The sequence below is a fragment of the Prunus persica genome, chromosome G5 (assembly GCF_000346465.2).
Source record: "Prunus persica cultivar Lovell chromosome G5, Prunus_persica_NCBIv2, whole genome shotgun sequence".
Taxonomy (NCBI): Eukaryota; Viridiplantae; Streptophyta; class Magnoliopsida; order Rosales; family Rosaceae; genus Prunus; species Prunus persica.
The window spans coordinates 9,216,054-9,237,153 of NC_034013.1; the positions used below are offsets into that span (position 1 = coordinate 9,216,054).

General features: G+C 43.2%; 1 pseudogene; it reads left to right on the forward strand.

Annotated features, from left to right (window-relative positions):
- On the forward strand, positions 15,331-16,893 carry LOC109949336 (annotated as a pseudogene).

Consider the following 21,100-nt stretch of genomic DNA (forward strand, 5'->3'; position numbering starts at 1 on the left):
GGCGACGTTGGCGACGGCCCCCTTGTTCCTATCACTTATTGCTATGGTGTGTCTTTTTGTGATATATGATCTGTTCCCTTTTTATTTGAGTTTCTTGAAGTGTGGCTGACTAACTTCTGTCTTCTGCTTGTAGTGAGTGACATCAGCAAGCAATTGGAGCTTGGGCCTGACATGGCTAAGGTCCGCCGTGCTTTGAACATCCCCCAAAAGTTTCGTGAGTGGCGCTGGCTGTTGAGCAAGTATCGAGAGGAAGACGGTGGTCTGCCCCCTGCCGAGGATGTGGAGAGATGGAAGCAGAATGGTCCGGACCCTGATGATCTATCTGCTGAACAGGATGAGTGCTTTGCTGAACCCCCACAAAAAAGAAAGGCCGATGTCAAGTCTTCGAGAACTCCAGCTACTTCTTTACAGGCGAGGAATGTGTCTCCATTGAGGAAGAAGCCAAGGCTCCCTTCTGCTGAGAAAACCCAAGTAGGAGCTATTCCCGCGTCATCTGCCAGAGTCAAACATCTTGTTGGTGCAGATAGCCAGAAGATTGGTGGTATGCGCAACATTAGGAATGCTCCCCTTAAGCCTCTTGCTGATGAGTTTGGAGATCGTGATCTGCTCCGCGACGTAGTTCGTGCACGGTCCAGCTCACCTGTTGAGAAGCCAAGAGATGCTGATTTTCCTCTCCGAAGTTCGGGTCGCTTGCACCAGTCGAAGAGTGGAGGTCGATGTGTGAGGTCTGCTCATCCATCCAACTATCATGATCCAACTGTTGAGTCATAAGCAGTCAAGCGTGGAGTTGATTTATCGTCGTCAATTCCTTTGGAAGTAAGGTTGGCAGAGGTTAAGAAAGCAAGAGAGTCATCTGCTCGGGGAAAAGGTTCTTCTGCAACATTAGCGGCTAATCCAAAAGTGGACAAGCCTAGCCCTACAGGGGATGTGGGCGTGTCTGATCTGCTCAAGACGCACTTTCTATCAAGTCCATCCGCTTGCGCTGAGCTGGTTGATCAAGTCCGTCAGGCTGGTGATCTTGGTACTTTTTCAAGTCTTTCCTTGGAAAAACAAAGAGAAGCAACATTTCATCTGCTTCAAAAAGGAGTGGTTTTTGCTGCAGAGACCATCCGGAACTCGTCGTCTGCTGTTGCCCCCTCTTCTGCTCAACTTAGTGAGTTGGAGAAGAAGAATGCTGAGCTGGCTAGCAGGCTTTCTGCCGAGCAGACTCGTTATGAGAAGAAGACGTCTGATTTGCGGTCGATGATATCTGAGCTGAAGAGTTCGCTTATTGAGAAAGATTCCGAGCTCAGCTCTTCTGCTGTTGACTTGGCAAGTCGAAAAGATGCTTATTTCCGCCTTGAGCGCAAGAATGCCAACATCTCTCATAGTTATGACAAGCTTTTGGCTAGATTTCACGCCTATCATAAGTCTGCTGAAGAATCCAAGTCCGAAGCTGTCATGGATGCGTACAAGTTGGGCTACTTGGACTGTACAATTGGATATGATCCCTTCTATGCCATTGGAGATGAAGACATCGAGATGCTCTATCCTGACTTGCCCCCTGTGCAAGGTGAGGAGGCTAATGCTGCGAACACCGAAAGAGCTGAAGAGCAGGTGGCTGAAGAGGCAGATGGAGCAGAGGATGATGCAGCTGGTGAGGCGGTGGCAGACGTCATAGATCATGCATGTGGAGCTGCTGAGAGCGTGGCTGATCTGGTGGATGCTGAAGAGGCTGCAGATCAGGGGTCTCCTGCTGATGTTTCGGAGTAGACGAAGATTTCTTTATTTTTTTTCAGCTTTTGTAGTCTGCTTTTTGTTTAGAATAATTGGTCTTGTTTTGACCATCTTCTTTTTGTTTGAACTTGGCCGATTGGTCGCTTTACTATGGAAATTTCAGTCTTTATTTTTTCAACTTCAATTTGCACATTGTCTTGTGAACTGCTTGAGTAACCGGTTAGTGTCCTGCTGTGTATTTCCCTTGGGATTTCGGCAAAAGCCAGGGTCCCTCTTGAGGGACTCCGGGCGTATTCTACATTTTTCCAGAAAACGCTTTAAGACGCTTCTGGTCGTTGCCCTGCGTCTCCCTTAGGACGCTGCTTATGGACAACTGTCTAACTATCCTGCCCCCCTTAGGAAACGAATAGGAACCTGGATAGCTCCCTTAGGAAATTCATGGCGTACCCTGCAACCCCCTTAGGATGCTGCTTTGTGGGTTGCATCTCCCGAAAGACGCTTTTGGTCATCGCCCTGCGTCTCCCTTAGGACGCTTTTTATGGACAACTTATTTGACTATCCTGCCTCCCTTAGGAAACGGATAGGAACCTGGATATTTCCCGCAGAGAGCATGGTGACCCCCTTTTAAGAAACTCTTGTGTCTCCCTTAGGACGCTGTTTTGCAGGCTGCGTCTCCCGAAGGACGCTTTTGGTCGTCGCCCTGCGTCTCCCTTAGGACGCTTTTTATGGGCAACTGTTTGGCTATCCTGGCCCCCTTAGGAAACAGATAGGAACCTGGATACTTCCCTTAGGAAATTCCTGGCGCACCATGCGTCTCCCTTAGGACGCTTCTTTACGGGCTGCGTCTCTCGAAGGACGCTTTTAGTCGTCGCCTTGCGTCTCCCTTAGGACGCTTTTTATGGGCCACTGTTTGGCTATCTTGCCTCCCTTAGGAAACGGATAAGAACCTGGATACCTCCCTTAGGAAATTCCTGACGCACCCTGCGTCTCCCTTAGGATGCTTCTTTGCGGGCTGCGTCTCCTGAAGGACGCTTCTAGTTGTCGCCCTGCGTCTCCCTAAGGACGCTACTTATGGGCAATTGTCTTTTGTTGTGGCACATTCTGGAATTTGCAGTAGTTGATTCTCTTCTTCAGAAATGTGCAGTACTCAGTTGTCTGCTGGGGACTGAGCAGGTAGGAGGAAGTGTCATGGATAGTATCTTTGGAGGTGGTAGGCGTTCCATTGTCGCGGAATCTCCTTCCCTTCCATGGTGTCAAGCGTATAGCTTCCTCTGCCCCCGGACCGGCTGATTATGTAAGGGCCTTCCCAATTGGGTTTCATCTTTTTAGACCCTTGTCTTTGTGCAGTGATGAAGGCCTTTCTTAGCACAAGGTCGCCTGGTTGAAACTGTCTGATCTTGGCTCTTTTGTCATAGTAAGACTTCAACCGCTATTGATAGGAGGCGACTCGGACAATGGCCTTCTCGCGCTCGCCTTCAAGTAAGTCAAGGTTGAGTCTCATCTGCTCGGAGTTCTGCTCAATACTGCCCACTTCGATGTCTATAGAGGGGACAGTGATCGCTTCAGTTCTATAGGCGAGGGAAAACGGGGTTTCGCCAGTTGATCTTTGCTTGGTGGTGCGATAAGCCCATAGTACGTCAAGGAGCTCATCTACCCATTTTCCTTCGGCGCCTTCTAATCTCTTCTTTAGACAGTCCAATATTATTTTATTGGATGCCTCGGCCTGGCCGTTGCCTTGAGGATATCTTGGGGTAGATAGATGCTGCTTGATGCCATACTTTTTGAAGAAGGCAGTGATCTGCTTGCCGATGAATTGCGAGCCATTGTCGATAACTAGTGATTGTGGGCAGCCAAACCGACAGATAATGTTTTTCCAGATAAATCGTTCCACATCATCTTCTTTAGTAGAGGATAGAGCTTCGGCCTCGATCCATTAAGTAAAGTAATCAGTGGCGACGATCATCATTTCTTTCTTGGCAGGTGCCCTTGGCATGGGGCCTACTAAGTCGATGGCCCATTGCATGAAAGGCCACGGACTGTTCTGCGGATGGTAGATTTCGGCAGGCAGATTAGGAACTGGTTTGTATCGTTGGCAGCGATCACATCTTTTGACATATTCAGTGGAGTCATGGCGCATTGTAGGCCAGAAATAGCCTACGTTTAGAGCTTTCTGGGCGAGTGACCTGCCCCCAGAGTGGTTGCCACACTCGCCGTCATGAATTTTACAGAGGACTTCAAGTGTTTGAGGGTACTTTATGCAAGTGAGATGAGGGCTGGCGTATGATCTACGAATGAGCTTATCGCCCTACATGTAATATCTTGCGGCTTTCTATTGGATCTTCCTAGCTTCGGACTTATCCGTTGGCAGATTTCCATTCACTAAATAGTCGATGATGGGGTCTTGCCAGCTGGGGTCTTCATCGATCTGCATTGAGTCGATTGGCTCTATTTCTTCGATGCTTGGTCGGTCAAGGTGTTCGACTGGGATGGAGCGTCTGAACTGGCTGTCCAGCGCTGATCCTAGGCTTGCCAACGCATCTGCATGAGTGTTCTCTGCCCGTGGAACTTGTTGGATGGTGAAAGTAGGAAATTCTTTCAAAAGTCCTTGGACTTTGTCGAGGTACTGGATCATTCTTGGATGCTTTGCCATGTACTGAGGCTTGATTCGTGATCAGCTGGGAGTCTGAGTAGATGGCTAATCTCTTGATCGTCAGTTCTTTTGCTAGGCGCAGTCCTGTAAGCAATGCCTCATATTCTGCCTCGTTGTTTGAAGCAGAAAAGCCTAGTGTGATGGCTTGTTCCAATAAGGTTTCGTCTGGGGTGATTATGACGACGCCTGCCCCTGATCCTTTATGATTTGATGCTCCGTCTACATGCAATTGCCACATGTCGTTAGGTAGGTTTGAATCGGCAGGGGAGGTGTCATCTGCTTTTTCCTTGCTTTTCATGACCATCTTCTCTTCTTCGGCTGTCGGAGTAAATTCTACAACAAAATCTGCTAAAGCTTGGGCTTTTATAGCAGTCTTCGGCCTGTAGAGGAGGTCGTATTGATAGCCCATTTCATGAGTCGCTGAGAAGCATCGGGACTGTGGAGGATCGATCTCAAAGGAAATTCTGTCATGACAATTATCCGGTGTGCTTGGTAGTAGGGCCTTAGTTTTCTCGTGGAAACTACAAGCAAAAAAATGAGCTTCTCCATTTTCGGATAGCGAGTCTCTGCATCGAGGAGAGCTTTTAAAGTGTAGAATACCGGATGTTGTGCCCCCAGCTCTTCTCGGATGAGAGCTGAGCTGACAGCTGAGTCGGAGACCGCCAGGTAAATGTACAAGTCTTCGCCTGGTATCGGTTTTGAGAGTAAGGGAGGTGAAGTGAGGTAGGTTTTCAAGTTTTGAAAAGCTACTTCGCACTTGTCATCCCACTTGTCCCTGTGTCCTTTCTTCAAGGCTTTAAAAAATGGCTTGCATTTGTCGGTAGATCTTGAGAGGAATCGGTTAAAAGCTGCCGCCCTACCCGTTAGACTTTGTATCTTGTTTGTTGTGGCAGGTGACTTCATGTTGAGTATAGTCTTGATTTGATTTGGATGTGCCTTAATTCCTCTTTGGGTGACTAAGTATCCCAGGAATCGGCCGGACGAAACTCCAAACATGCATTTGCTCGGGTTCAACTTCATGTTGTATTTTCGGAGCAGGCTGAATGCCTAGACAAGGTTCTTGATGTGGTCTGCTCGCTCGGGAGCTTTGACTAGCATGTCGTCTATGTAGACCTCCATAGTCTTGCCGATTTGCTCCTTGAAAATTTTGTTCACCAGCCTTTGGTAGGTTGCTCCGGCGTTCTTCAGCCCAAAGGGTATGACTTTGTAGCAGTATGTACCTCTTTCGATGATGAAAGAGGTTTTAGACTTGTCATCTTCATGCATCATGATTTGGTTGTAGCCGGAGTAGGCGTCCATGAAGCTTAGCAATTGGTTGCCGGAAGTTGAATCGACAAGCTGATCAATTCTAGGCAGTGGAAAGTTGTCTTTAGGGCATGCCTTGTTGAGGTCGGTGTAGTCGACGCACACTCTCCACAAACCTTTGTCTTTCTTTGCCACTAGAACAACGTTCGCCAGCCATTCTGCGTAGGAGACTTCTTCAATGAATCCAGCAGCTAGAAGCTTATCGATCTCGGTTTCAATGATGGCAACCCGCTTGGGGGCGAAGTTGCGTCTCTTCTGCGCTACAGGTTTGATAGCTGGGTTGACTTGTAGGCGATGGCAGATGATCTGGGGATCGATGCCAGGCATGTTGGATGGCGACCATGCAAATACGTCTTTGTTGTTCTGGAGAAAGGCTGCAAGCTCTATCTTTTCCTCATGGCTTAGGCGCGAGCCGATCCGCGCTTTTCTCTCTGACTTATCAGGATCAAGGGGTACTAGCTCAACGTCCTCTTCGGGCTTCCATCCTTCTTCAGGAGAGACCTCCAGACGGATTCCCTCGACTTGGTCCTGATTCTTTGATTGGTATTGGGGAGTAGCTATTCCCTTTCCTTTCTGGTCTGCTCGGCCGTTAGGAACGGGATCTGCTTTCTTCTACTCCCTTTAGATCTGCCAGATTCACAGGGAGGAACTGTGTTTGCTTGCCTTTCTTCAGCCCTTGAGCTGAGCATTTTCTTGCCATTGCCTGATCGCTGTTGATCTGGCCGATACCGCCCCCAGGGATTGGGTAGCGAATCTTCTGATGTGTGGCAGAGGTGATGGTGTTAATCTGGTTGATCCATGGTCTGCCTAGAATGCCATTGTAGGGTGAGATTTCATCAATGACCATGAACGTTTGCGAGCTAATTACAGGTGGAGAGTAGACGACTAGAGCTATCGTGCCCACGGTAACCATCGTTGAGCCATTGAAACCAGTCAGCGACTTGGCTGATTTATTGATCTTTGCCTCTAAGCCCATCTGTTGGACAACTGCCAATTGTAGGATATTGGCTGCACTGCCCTCATCTGCATGGACTCGGTCAACCATGGCCTGAGCGATTTGAATGCTGATGACAAGGGCGTCGTTGTGCGGTAGATCAAGGCCGATTAAGTCTTTCTTTTGAAAGCCGATCACGGGATCATCTTCTGCCAGTGAGAAGCTAGTTGAGACTTGGGAGATCATAGTAGCCTGTTTGATCTTCCTCTTCTTTTCTTTGTTGGTCAATCCGGACTCCTTGGAGTCGGCTAGGATTGTGTTAATCCTTATGACCTTCTGGGGTGGCTCTTTGGCGGTATCGCGGTCTTCTATCTGCTGGATGGCCTGCTTCGCGATGAACTCTGTGCAATGAACTTCTCTCACGAGTTCTTCGAGATGCGTTTTCCAAGCAAAGCAATTATTCGTATTGTGCCCATGTGTCGCATGGAAGGCACAATATTTTCTAGTATCCCTATTGTCTGGGTCTCCTTTCAAGGGTGGCGGTCTTTTTACCCAAGGTTTGTTCTTCACTTGGGCTAAAATTTGATGTATAGGGATAGAGAACTTGGTGTAGTTCTCTTTCGTCATGGCCTCTCTTTGTAGGCGTGACCTGCCTTTGTCTTTGTCCCTGCTGCCAAGCCTGTCGCCTCTTTGTTCTGCCCGTTTGGCCGGTCGATCTTCCTGCTCAGTGAACTTCTTCGCGGTGATTCGATCGTCATCCCAGAGTGCGTAGCATTCTGCGGTCGCGAAGACCTCTACCAGAGTCTGGCTGGGAGTGATAGTCAGCTCGCAGTATAAGTCATGTTCTGCTCGAAGACCTTTCTTGAATGCAGAGGATGCGATTTGGTCATCGCACCCTACGATGTTGGCCTTTTCTGCTTTGAACCTCTTGATGTAATCTCGAAAGGATTCCTCGGGCTTCTTGCGTAGGTTGAACAGATGGTCAGGGTTCTTCTTAATCGTCCAATAAGAAGTGTATTCTTTAGTGAAGACATAAGTAAGCTCCTTGAAGCTGTTGATCGACCCGGATGGCAGGGTATGGAACCAATCCTGAGCTGCTCCTCTCAAAGTCATTGCAAACACCTTGCACATTAGCGCGTCTTCGGCTTTGTGGAGGATCATAAGGCTCTTGAAATGCTTCAGATGACTTTCGGGGTCGGAATCGCCTTTGAAGCACGTGAAAGAGGGCGTTGAGAATCTTTTCAGGGGAGCAGCCTGCTTGATTTTGGAGGTGAAAGGTGAGGAGTTTGCTTGGTCTACCTCAATGCGTAGTGCATCTTCGAAATTTCCTCCAATCTTTAAGTCTCGAAGTCAGTTATTCACAAGCTTTTCAACGTCTTCTGCACGCATGGCTAGTCGCTCACGTTGATGACCTTCGCGATTTAGACGATGCTGATTGACTTCCTCATTGGTTTGCGAGGGTCGACCTTCTCAGTTGCGCTGTCTAGGCGGCGTGTTGGTGGACTGCGCTTGCAAAGGATTTCCAGTAGTTTGGCGACGAGAATTGGTTCTTCGAGAGCGAGTAGTGGAGCGCCTTTCTTCACGGTCCTCATTGTGATGATTGTCGAGTTGACCTCGCTGGGGGCCTATCCTTTCGTGAATATTTCTCTGTGAGCGGGCAGCGGAGCGCCTTTCTTCTCGATCCTCGTCTCGATGGCCGTCAAGTTGACCTCCCTGGGAGCCTAGCCTTTCATGAAAGTCTTCATGCTGGCCCAGGCGAGCGTGGATGTCAGGTCTTGGGCCCAGCCTATCGCGTACGTTGGTCCTTAAATTCAATCTGGATGGAAAACTTCGTCTGCTCTGAGTGTGGCTTGCGGATGCTTGAGACATGTCCGCGAGCTGATCTCGTTGTTGCGCATTTCCTTGTCTGCTTACTCCTGCTCGACCTGCTTGGTTCCCGCCGAACTGCCTATCGGCGCGTTCGTTTATCCTTCTCTCTTCCCCCTCTTGTCCAAGGCCAAGGTTTTGAGCCAAGTTTATTTGGTTGAGGAGCTGCCTCATCAAATTGTTTTGGTCGTCCATTCTCTGAGTTAGCTGGTCAACTCTCAGATTAAGGTCTACTTGACTTCGTGGATCGGGAGGAGAGAAATGTGTGGAGCCCAATTGCACACGGGCTAGGATTTCATTGGATGTGTACGTGGGAGCATGCATCGAGCGTGGAGGCAATGGAGGGAATGGTTGAAGTTGTTCCAAGATTGGGCCAAAGTCGGCGGTGGTAGTGAGCCTAACTAGATGTGAGGTTCCACCATGCTCAACGGTGGTGCTATAAAGGTGGCTAGGTCCGGCCATGGGGCCTTGAGATGGTACGACAGCGGCGGAGGCCGGTGCAGTGGTTCCAGTCACACAGGGTGGCTACTGAGGGTTCATGGCAGCGAGAGGTGGTGGAGCTGCCATGTCGATCGTGGGATCGTGGGAGGAGTAGCTTTGGACCGTCACGGATTGAGCCATAGCGGCGGTTTTGCTCCTCGTGCACTTGCTTTCAACCATGGTTATTTGGAAGGCTTCGGTGGATTGAAAAATAGGAGGAACGGATTCCTTGACCATGCGTTGAGTATAACTCGCGCTCTCAATGAAAGCACCAAATGTTTGTGCAAATAATCTCACGGGAGAATATTCGCTTCTAGATCCTTCAACCTTCGATCTTCCTTCTCTCTCTTCCTCGATTCCTGTAAAAAAGACTGGAGTAAATAGACCACACCCGGGGGGTGTTGGCCAAAGGCCCTCTGATGCCTAAGTTAGTTCGAGTGTTTGTAGGAAAACAATAGCTAAGCAAATGGTACGGAGTTGTATGTATGGTGTAAACCGGTGGCCGGAGCCGTGGGGAGAAAATATGGAGAGTGGAGAGGGAGAAAGAGCTTCGGGTATTTTTCTCGGGTACAAGGAGTAGGTTTAGATGTACCTTGAATGATGAATAAGGTTGTCTATTTATAGAAGCCTCGGGGCTAGGTTTCGTAGGAATTAAGTTGGGCCTGATAATATCTGAATTAAATATATATTATCTCTTAAGAAGATAATATCTGAATTAAATGATATTATCTCTTAAAAAGATAATATATGAATTAAATGATATTATCTTCTCTTTATTAGGATAATATCTTAATTAATGATATTATCTCTTTAAATAAAGATAATATAATATTAATTAAGATATTTATCTCAATTAATTAATTAGCCAGATAAACTGGTTTAATTAATTAATTTAATAGGTAATCTTCTTTTTCACGTGGCGTGCCCTGATTGGAGACGAAAATATATGCTCCCACATAGTTCATCTTTTTTTTTTTTTTTTTTTTTTTTTTTTTGGTCAGGAAGATCAAATCTTCGATAGAAACACATGGGAAGGCAAAGACATACAAAAGCCAGAGCAACCGAGTAAGGAAGCTTAAAGGAAACAAACTAATATGTGATATCACATGAACAAGAACAACGGGATTGTCCCAGATGGAGATATCAACAGATAAACAAAAGAAAATTTCACAGCTAAATGCAATAAAGCACCGCACAACAATGAATTGAAACCAAAAAAGTTACAGAAAAAATAGAACCACACCACAGATCTACCACAAAAACCAGTAACTCTCAAAGCAGTCCAAAGGCACAAGAATAAGAATCAAGGAGCAGGAAGGAGGTGGTGCAGGCACCCGAGCCGGAGCGTTGTCGCGACTCTACACACCTTCCAAGGGGCACGCGATATATCGCGTTTTGGGTTGGCTGTTGTATCTAAGCCGGATCGAAAGGGAAGTGGGTGGATCTAGGTGTTGACCATCAACAACCTGACGCACCAAGAGGAGATCAACAATTGAAAAGACGACGACCAAAGGATAGCTCTGAGAAGAATAGAATGGTGGAGATAGGGATCTAACCAGATAGGAGGCATGAAGCCTCGTAAACGAGCAAGGTAAGCTCGAACACATCACCCGCTCTCAACCAAGGTGAGAGCTTCATATCTAGCAAAATAGGGACACCAAATGTCCTAGAGGAGACCTCGAAAGACCAACGAAAACACAACAACAAGTGAGAAGGGAGGGGGAGGGGGCTGAAACACAGTAGCAAAAACTGTTGAAGTGAGCTATCCTAATTAATCAAGGAAGGGATTTACTTTCTCATTTTATATAGTTGACATATTTTTGTATAATTTGGAGATATTCTCCTAATTGTTTACTGTATCTATTTCCTTATAAAGCACTCATGTAAACTCCTATATATACCTTCTTATGGAGAAGAATACATTTAACCTAAAGTATTCAAACCATATTCATATTTTAGCATGGTATCGAGCAATCGATCCTAGGTTGTCTCTAAACCCTCAAATTCAAACCCAAACCCTAAATCAAATTCCTCAAATCCAAATCTTACACCTCTAATGTAATATCCCAAACCAAAAATTCATAATTAAGGAATATTTTATTTTACGAAAAGACAATTTTGCCCTCATAATATTTTATTAAAAAAAAGGTGACTTTTTGATCGAGAAGGAATTTGACAATTCCGCTTGCAAAATTGCGTAGAGCACGGTGAAACGAGTTCATAGACACGTAGTGGGCCCGAATCGAAGTTGTAACCAGAAAGTTATGGTCAAAAGAGCCTCAGTGGCATAACCGTAAATATTTCGAAGTTGAATCTATAAAAACCAGCCAGCTCTCTCCTCTCGCGCAAAAACTGCCCGCCGCCTTCCAGAGCTTGCTGGTGCCGCCTCAGGGCACCACCGGCCACAGGACCAGTGGCGATGGAACCGCCGTCGAGTCCCCTACCTTTTCCGACCCTTCCTCGCCAGCTGCACGGCCTGTGTTGGCCAAACATTGCAGAAAAGCGACGGGAACTCACTGAAACTTTAAGGCCGCCGATCTCCCTCCTCCGGCCACCATTTCTGTCGATCCGATATGGATCTTGAACCTCTCGAGCTGTTCTAGCTGCCTGTTGGATAGGATTAGATCGATTCGTAGCGTAACCATCGGATTTTTGAGATTGAAGTTTCAGTCGATTTTCGGCCTCCATTTTCGGCCACTTCCGGCCACTTTTTGGGGTAGGTTCAAGAACAAAAGTGGCTCCAAATATGGTGTTTTACCTAGGGTAGGAGTTTGGAGCTGTGATTTGAAGTTTTTCCGGCGAGCCGAAATTGCTTTAGACACCCATCGCTGCCGGTGCATGCTGGGGAGCGTGGGTGAGGGTAGTGCAGTGGCACTGTGTCTTGTTGCGATCCTTATGTTGTCACGAGCGCATAGGAATTCGCGGATCTCAATTTGAATACCGTTTGAGCCTCGAACGGATTTTCCATATTGTGTGATTATCGGGTTCAACACTGTTGAGCTTTTGGATCGTAATCAATTTTAGATATGTTATTCTCGATAATTTTAGAAACGTGTAGGATTCGACGAATTATGAATCGGAGTCCTGGATACTCCGAAATCGCGAACCCTATGGCTAGGGTTGAGAAATTATGCGATTACAGGATTGTGATCAATCCGACCATCCGATCGACATCAATACCCTTGGGACATGTGTCCTAAATATATTGGACCTTCTAGCGGCATCCGGATCATATTGTGAGGTCATGGACCCGTGGGGTTCCGGAATAACGTTTTGGACTTTAGCGCTTTTTGAGTCCCAAGATACCGCTAAACTATCCCACGTGGAAGGAAAGCTGTTATGGGCATAGGGATCACTTTAAATTAACGCACGTACTTTTAGGAGCCGAGGGTAGGGTTTTTAATTTAATACTATATTATATTAATAGAATATTATGGTCATTGAATCAGGCACCCGGGCACCAGTTGACCCGCAGGAGGGACCTTCAAGAGGTCCAGCGAGCTCAGACTATCAGTGAGTGGACTCTTTGTTTTAATAAATGAATTTAAGCAGTTCAGTTTCAGTTATTAGCTGTTTTATTATGTTAAATATTTTATGTTGCTTGCTGCCGAGTGACATTTCTGTTAAAGACTATAGAAACAGATATTCTTGTTCATTATCAGATAAATGGCAGCAGAATTTTAAAGGTTACAGAAAGTTAATTATTCAACAGATTTCCTTCAGAAACTTTATATTTTCTTAAATCACCTTGTACCCAGATATTAAATGTTGCCTTCGGATTATAGTTGTTACCTTCGGTTTAGTCAGCATGCTTGACAGTTGCCCCACGAGTTCCTTGGTACTTGAACTCGTGTGGAGCGAGTAATCCGGATAAGGGTGGACTACAGTTCCCTGAATCCTGCGAGTTGCGGCTCGGACTGACTTCGTGTCACTGAGACCTGCGAGTATGTGTCACCCATGGTGATGCAAGGAATTGACGGATATAAGGAATTGACAGAAGTAAGGGTACACCTAGGTGATAGTTTAAACTGTTTTCAAATGTATATAATTAGCTACATGCATTGATTTCAGAAAAATAAAGAAAATAAGCTAGTTTGTATAACAGTTTTTACGGTGGGGTTAGTATGTTCTTATACTATTTTCTAAACTTTGTTTTTTTGGGTCCACTCACCCTTTTTGTTGTTTTGCGTCCCCAGGCAGTAGACGTGCACAGGAATCCGCCACCGGGCCACTTCCCATCTTCCGCGCCTTTCTTTGATGTAGGATTTTGTTTTGTAAACAGATTCACTCTTTTGTACATTTAGTAGTCGCTCTGATGTTTTGCCCTAGACTGAGATTTGAACTGTTGGAATGTATATCTACATATGCTGGCAGTTGGTTGTATATATGTATACTTGTTTGGCAGGTGTGAATGTTTTGGTATTGAGCCAGTTACAAGGGAAACTCTGCCGATTTTTCGGTAGAAGTCAACCTTGTTATTTTTATCATGTTTTGTATAGAAGGGCAAATAGGTCATTTATGCCCGACATTCACCAGGTGTCGGACACGCACAGAGTCTGGCTCGGATTCCAAAGTGGAATTTGGATCGGGTCCTGTCATCTAAAATCAAATCTTCTTATCAAACTCCTTAAACACACACCTCTTAAATCAAATTCATACATCAAAGTCCTCAAATCAAATTCTCAAATTAACTCATTAACCACAAACACACACTCATCAAATCTTACTTCCGTTGCGATATCAGAACCTTCTACGATTCACTTATTCCTTACAGACTCACAGAAGCATGCGGTCACTCCTGCTGAACCAACTAAGCGGACTCGTGCTTCTATTGCCACCACCAAAGGTTTCACTTTTCATACGTCTTCTCCAAAGCCCACATGGATTATTGACTCAGGTACTATGGATCACAGGACATTTGATCCTGTCCAACTTCTAAGTCGCAAATCAACCACTTCGTCAGTAGTGTGTAATGCTAATAGTATCCCGTCCCATGTGGTTGGGGAGGGCTCTCTATCTCTATCTCTTTCTCTCTCTCTCTCTCTCTCTCTCTCTCTCTCTCTCTCTCTCTCTCTCTCTCTCTAACTCTATACATCTGGATTCTGTATTGCTTGTTCCCTCCTTAGACCATAACTTGTTGTCTATTGCACAACTTACTACTACTTTGGGGTGTACTATAACATTTTGGCTTTATCATTGTGTTTTTCAGGACATCCTCATCGGAAGATGATTGGTTGTGGTACTAGGCGGGGCAAACTCTACTACTTAGACTGGGCACTGGATAGTGAGACCAAGGTTGGTCAAGCTTTCACAACTAGTGGAGCTAGTTCTAAGAGGCAAAGAGACAAAGTTTGGTTATGGCATAAACGTCTTAGGAATGCCTCGTTTGGTTATCTGAAGAAGTTGTTTCCATCATTATTTTTCAGTTTTGATGTTTCCAGCTTCCAGTGTGATACGTGTGAATTGGCTAAGAGTCATCGTGTTCCGTTCCCCTCAAGTACAAATAAAAGTTTGGTTCCATTTTTCCTTATTCATTCTGATGTTTAGGGGCCTGCACAAATCGCTACTTCGGCTAGAGCTCGATGGTTTGTCACTTTCATTGATGACTGCATCCAAATGACCTGGGTTTCCCTTCTAAAAACCAAAGGGGAAGTCAGTTTAACGTTTCAATAGTTCCATAAAATGGTGACGACTCAGTTTCATGCCCGAATACAGTTTCTCCGTTCTGACAATGACAGAGAATTTATTAATCATGATCTCAAACAATTCTTATAGGATCATGACATCATACATCAATGCTCTTGTCCATATACTCCCCAACAAAATAGGGTGGCTGAGCAACAAAACTGACATTTATTGGGAGTCATTCGTGCATCTTTATTTGGTGCCAACATGCCTTGCTCTTTTTGGGGCGAGGGCGTCCTCTCTATAGCTTAACTTATAAATATAATTCCCTCAAGTATCTTGAATTTCCAAATTCCTCTTCAAACACTTCACCACCATCTCCAAATACCTCCTACCCCAAACCTTGAACCATGAATTTTTGGCTGTGTTGTATTCATACACTTACATGATCACCAACACAACAAATTGAATCCCCGCGTAAAAAAGTGTGTTTTTATTAGCTATGCCCCTCATTAGAAAGGCCACTGATGTTATCACCCTCTAAGTCAGAAGGTATATACCTCCATAAATGTAGTGTTCTGGAAATACAATATATATTTTTCAGAAGCACATGAGGAGAATCTACAGCCAAACACCTTGAATTTTCTAGACTTTTTCACAACGGAAGGAATTCAACATCAAAGCGACTGGTTGCCCCTCCAAAACGACCGGTCGCCTTCTTTTATTCCTTCACAGGCGGAGCCCGTATGTCCAAATGCCGAACATTGAGGCTATGTCGCCAGTGGAAAACGACCAGTCGACTGCACAGTACCAAAATCAAGAGGAGGAAGTTGAAATATTTTCTGAGATTTTGCCCTCTCCGGACCCGCCTTCAGCTCTAGTACCACACCAATCACCTTCTGAGGAAGTCATTCGGGTAATATCTCCCCCTAGAACTGATAATGCTAATGAAATATATCATGATGATTTGATTTCAGAAAGCATAAATGACACAGATACCTTTATATATCAGCTTTCAGAAAGGAAGAATCGTGGTAAACCTCAAGTACAGTGTGAAGTAGAACTTAAAGCGAAAGAGAAATACCCTATCAATAATTATATCTCTAAGCAGATTAGCAGAGTCACATATACACTTTGTGAAGCAGTTGGCCAATATATCTGTCCCAAATAGTTTGAATAAAGCACTAGAAGACTGAAAATGGAAAGAAGCCATGAATTAAGAAATACGAGCCCTCCAGAAGAATGTCACATGAGAGCTCATGCCGTTACCTCATGAAAAGAAGACAGTGGGATGCAGGGGGATCTATACTGTAAAACTCAATGCAGATGGATCCATTGAAAGATAAGAAGCTAGACTGGTGGCGAAGGGGTACACACAGAGATATGGGATGGATTACCAAGGGACCTTTACCCCATTAGCCAAGATCAACACTATCAGAGTCCTATTGTCTCTAGCAGCAAATTTAGATTGGTCACCACATTAATTTGATGGTAAAAATGCCTTTTTACATGGAGACTTGGAAGAAGAGGTATACATAAATTTACCACCATTATGTAATATAGCTCCTGACAAGAAAAATCACGTTTGCAAGCTCAAAAAATCATTATATGGGTTAAAACAATCTCTTATGGCAAGGTTTGGGAGATTTATTAAGTCCATGAAGAATTTGGATACACTCAAAGTAATTCAGATCATACCCTGTTCTTGAAGCATGATGAAGGAAAAATTATTGCATTAATTGTTTATGTGGATGACATGGTCGTAACTGGGAACGACACAGGAGAGCAACAAAAGCTACAAAAGTATTTATCTCAAGAATTTGAGATGAAGGATTTAGGAGCTTTGAAATAATTCCTCGGAATTGAAGTAGTAATGTCAAAAACTGGTATATTGTCTCAAAGGAAATATGTGATGGATCTACTGACTGAAATAGGAATGTTTGGATGCAAGCATGCTGACACACCCATTGAGATGAATCATAAGTTGTGTGAAGACATGGACCAGGTGCCTACCAATAAGGAACAATACCAGCGCCTTGTTGGAAGGTTGATATATTTGGCACACATAAGACCAGGTATTGCATACGCTGTAAGTGTGGTTAGTCAATTTATGCATTCTCCTAATGCTCCTCATAGGAATGTAGTTGATCAGATCTTAAGGTACTTAAAGTCAACCCCTAGAAAGGGACTAATGTTCTCCAAGAATGGAAATCTTGAAGTTATTGGATATACAAATGCTGACTGGGCTAGTTCCATTACAGATAAACACTCTACATCGGGTTACTTTACATTTGTTAGGGGTAACCTTGTCACTTAATGTGGTTTCGAGGTCTGGTGTAGAAGCAAAATATAAAGGAATGGCTCAAGAAGTCTGTGAATTATTATGGATCAGAAGACTCGTAACAGAATTGGGTTTCAAATTAGAAAAGCTAATGGAGTTATATTGTGACAACAAGTCAGCTATCAATATTGCTCATAATCCAGTTCAACATGATCGAACCAAACATGTTGAGGTGGATAGACATTTCATCAAAGAAAAAAATTGAGAACAAAATCATCTGTCTATCTTTCGTAAAATCAGAAGATCAATTGGCGGATGTCTTAACAAAAGCTGTCTGTGAAAGAGTGTTTTATGACTCACTTACCAAGTTGGGTATTGGTGACGTATATGCACCAACTTGAGGAGGAGTGTTGACGTGAGCTATCCTAATTAATCAAGGAGATTCATTTCCTTAATTAATTAGGGGAATTAATTTCTTATTTTATATAGTTGACATATTCTTGTATAATTAGGAGATATTCTCCTAATTGTTTACTATATCTATTTCCTTGTAAAGCACTCATGTAAACTCCTATATATACCTCCTTATGGAGAAAAATACATTTAACCTAAAGTATTCAAACTATTCATATTTTAGTAGAAACACAGCAGCGTTATGTGGTTCATCTCATTTTCACTAGTAGTGATATCTTGCGATTTATCTTGTTGCACTGGTTCTTGATTTCCTTTGTTAATTAGATATGGTAAAAAAGTTGTTTGCCTTTTTAATTTACTCCATCATTTTAGAAAGTGTTGTGTATAAGACCAACACAGACTTAACAGTTTTTCTGTAGGGACTCTAAGTTTTGCAATTCAAACGATTTTTGTTCTTAGTACTCACACTATAAGAAAAATTATCTATATCAAATCTAGTTGTATTCTTCTTCTCAATGTTGAAAGATATTTTTAAGTTAGAATCTTCCTCTCCGTTAATAAAATAATACTTAATATCTGCAAACTAAACTGGAGGAGAACATCAAATCCAAATAAATTTGCACCTTTTTATAAATTTATAAATATTAAAAATAAAAATAAAAAGCCAAAATTTGACCCATACTTTCATAAATATCAGTTTCTATATTTAAAAAAATTCAAATATAGCAGAAAAAAAGACACAAATACCCCCAAAATTAAAACTCACATAAACCTTAAAAGTTTCAAAGTAAAATTGTTTGGTTCATTTTTATATATGATTTATCATGTCATTCACCCAATGTTTTGAGTTAGTTCTTGACAATTTATAGATTTATACTTCCTTTTTGTGTTTTTATAAGTTTTACCTTGGTTGAAAGAAATATGAGCTAAAAGGATTATTGAATGTAAATTTTATTTTTGCTCATTTTCGTAGGTCAACTCCTTAGCTTTGGATCAGCATGTTTCAGTGCTCAGATGCAGTAAAGTTCTTCATGAAACTTGTTTCAATGGATGTCAACTACAACATATCCGAAATTTAGCTCTATTGAATAAGTATAGCCTTTTAAACCAATCCAGCATTGATACTAGCTCTGGAAGCCTGTTTTGGGCCAGTTTTACTTCAATTGGATGTTACCCTCCATTTTCTAATTGTTACCACACCACTTGGTAACAATATTTTACTTAAATAAGGTAGGATTTCTGATGGTTATTGGATCCCTTTTAAGTTGTTAAAAGTCAAAGAAAATGATGAAAGTCGAGAGAAGGGCCAAAGAACTTTAGCAAAGGTGGAGTTTAATATTGATGTGTGAGTTAGCAAGAAGAGAGGCAGCCAAGTAAGGAAGGGGATCGGCTGAGACATCCAACATTTTCTACACTTTGCATTTTTTGAAACAAGGGAGAGAGAGGAGAGCAAAGGGCAGCAGCCAAGCAAGGAGGCTACGAAGGAGGAGAAGAACTCTTCCACCATTGAAGATCTTGTGCCTTCATCTTCACAAAATTTGTAACTTCTTTCTTGTTTTATTTTAAGTTGTATTTACTATGAACATGAGGAACTAAACCCCATAGCTAAGGCTTAGGTTGAAGCCCTGAACATAAAAAGAGAGGGCACGTGCTTTGAGATAGCTAATCCCTCTGAAGTGTGAGCTTGCAAAATGCTAACACTTCGATTACTCTATTGTTTTGATGCATGAGTTTATGGATTTCTAGATGTTGTTGATGAATTCCTCTTCACTAAATTAATCTATCCTTGATGTGTGTTTTCTTTGATTGATCACCCTTGAAAGTATGCTTCTTTAGAATGTTGGGATCATAGGTATCTTCATGTTTTCCTAAGCAACTAATGGATGTAGTAAGAATCATTCATGTGAATTGGTTTCTTGAATGCCTAATGTAAACACCATACTATTAAGGTTCTTGTGATGTTCATATTCTCTTCAAACTTAATAGGTTTCTTTACATGATTAAATCGAAGTACTAAACGCACCTAGATTGATTGTGTAGAAAACATAAGTATTGTAGCACTAAACACAAACTTTACTTATCTTAGAGAGAATCAATGTGTCTTAAACCAGTAAACCCGGTCTTAATTGCAAACATCTTCATCAATGTATCTAAAATTCATAACTTGAGTATCCATAAACATGCATAGAATTAGGGTGGATTTCAAAAACCCCAGTGTTTGTCACCATATTAAATTACACTTTGTTAATCACATTTGTTGATCTTGTTAAAATTAGAGTTTGGTTACATTAAGCATAGAAAATAATCTCATTTAATTTAACCCCCCAACCCCCCCCCCCCCCCCCCCCTTTCTGTTTTGTACGTAATAACCCGATCCTAAATTTATTTTTAATTATTAATTTATACTAGGAAAAGACAATTATACCCCTAGAATAATTTATTAGATTTAAAGTTGATTTTTTTTACCTGGAAGGAATTTTGACATTCCGCTTTCATCGTTGCGTAGGGCATGACGAAATGAGTCTGTAGACACGTAGTGGGCCCAAATCCGAGTCGTATTGAAGAAAATACGATCAAAATACGTTGAGGGACAAAATGATGATTTGCCAAATCAGATTTTTTTAAAACCTCTCTCTCTTCTCTCTCGCTCCCCGCGAAACCCCTATCCCCCGACATTTTCTCTCCAGCCGACCGCCCCTCCCCCCATAGCCATTGCCACTGGCCACGACCGGTCACGAAACTGGCGCCAACCGAAATGGCCCGCCCCCGCCATCAAGCCCAGCCCCTCTGTGTCAAATGATTTTCGTTCTTAGTATTCACCAATATTAAGGGTTAATTACTATAGACGTCCTTGAACTATGGCCCCAATTGCAATTGGGTCTGTGAATTAATTTTTGAGGCAATGAAATCCTTTAATTAGACAATCAGTTGCAATTAGGTCTTGCCGTAACAGAATCCGTCGAGATTAACCATGTGAGTGTCACGTGCTCTTGTTGTTCGGGGTATCTTCGACTTTTCGTCGTTTTGAATGAAACAAATCCAATTTAGCGCTGAAGAAATGGGGAAAGCACGTGAACTATCCCTTCTAAGGCATCCATTGGAGTTGCATACGGTGAGCTATCCCTTTTGAGGCAGCCATTGGAGTTAAATTTGCTGCAGTAGTGACTGAGTGAGTGAGAAATTTTCTGTGTAAGCTTCAAAATTTGGGGTTGATCAGGGGTATAGTTAAAGATTAGGGTTTCATTTTAGGGATAGTTGGGTTTTTCGTCCTTTTGGCTGATAGTGATGGAAGAGTTTGACTTCCGTTGGGGTGGTGTTGCTCCTAAATACAGTAAGTGATTCTGCCTGTTTGAATACGTATCAGTTGGTTTTGTTTTCATATGCGTGGTCCATAGCTTTTAAAGATTCCTTACACACTTTGCTTTATACTGTCCTTGACTACAACACTTAGGGTTTTTTTTATCTCTTCTTGTCTTCTATCTATGCCTCACACCAAATGGACTGAAGTTATTCCATAGCAATTAAAAAATTGAATGAACCGTGTACTGTATATTTTGGTTTTGGTGCAGAACATTGAATTAAAATATGGTTTTGTCTGATTTTATGATTCCAAAACAGGTATGTGTGTTTTAGCATTGTTTTGACCCTGGTTTACTGTGCAGGTAACCATGAAAACTGTAGTTTAGAACTTCACCGTGGGGGTGTGTTGGAAAGTGGGGAGTATAAAAATGGAAAAGTTTGTTACTTGGATAATGTTGTAGAGGATTTTCTATCATTGGTGGACTTAAGAAAGGTAGGGAAAAGGCTTGGTTACAATGTAGACATTCCA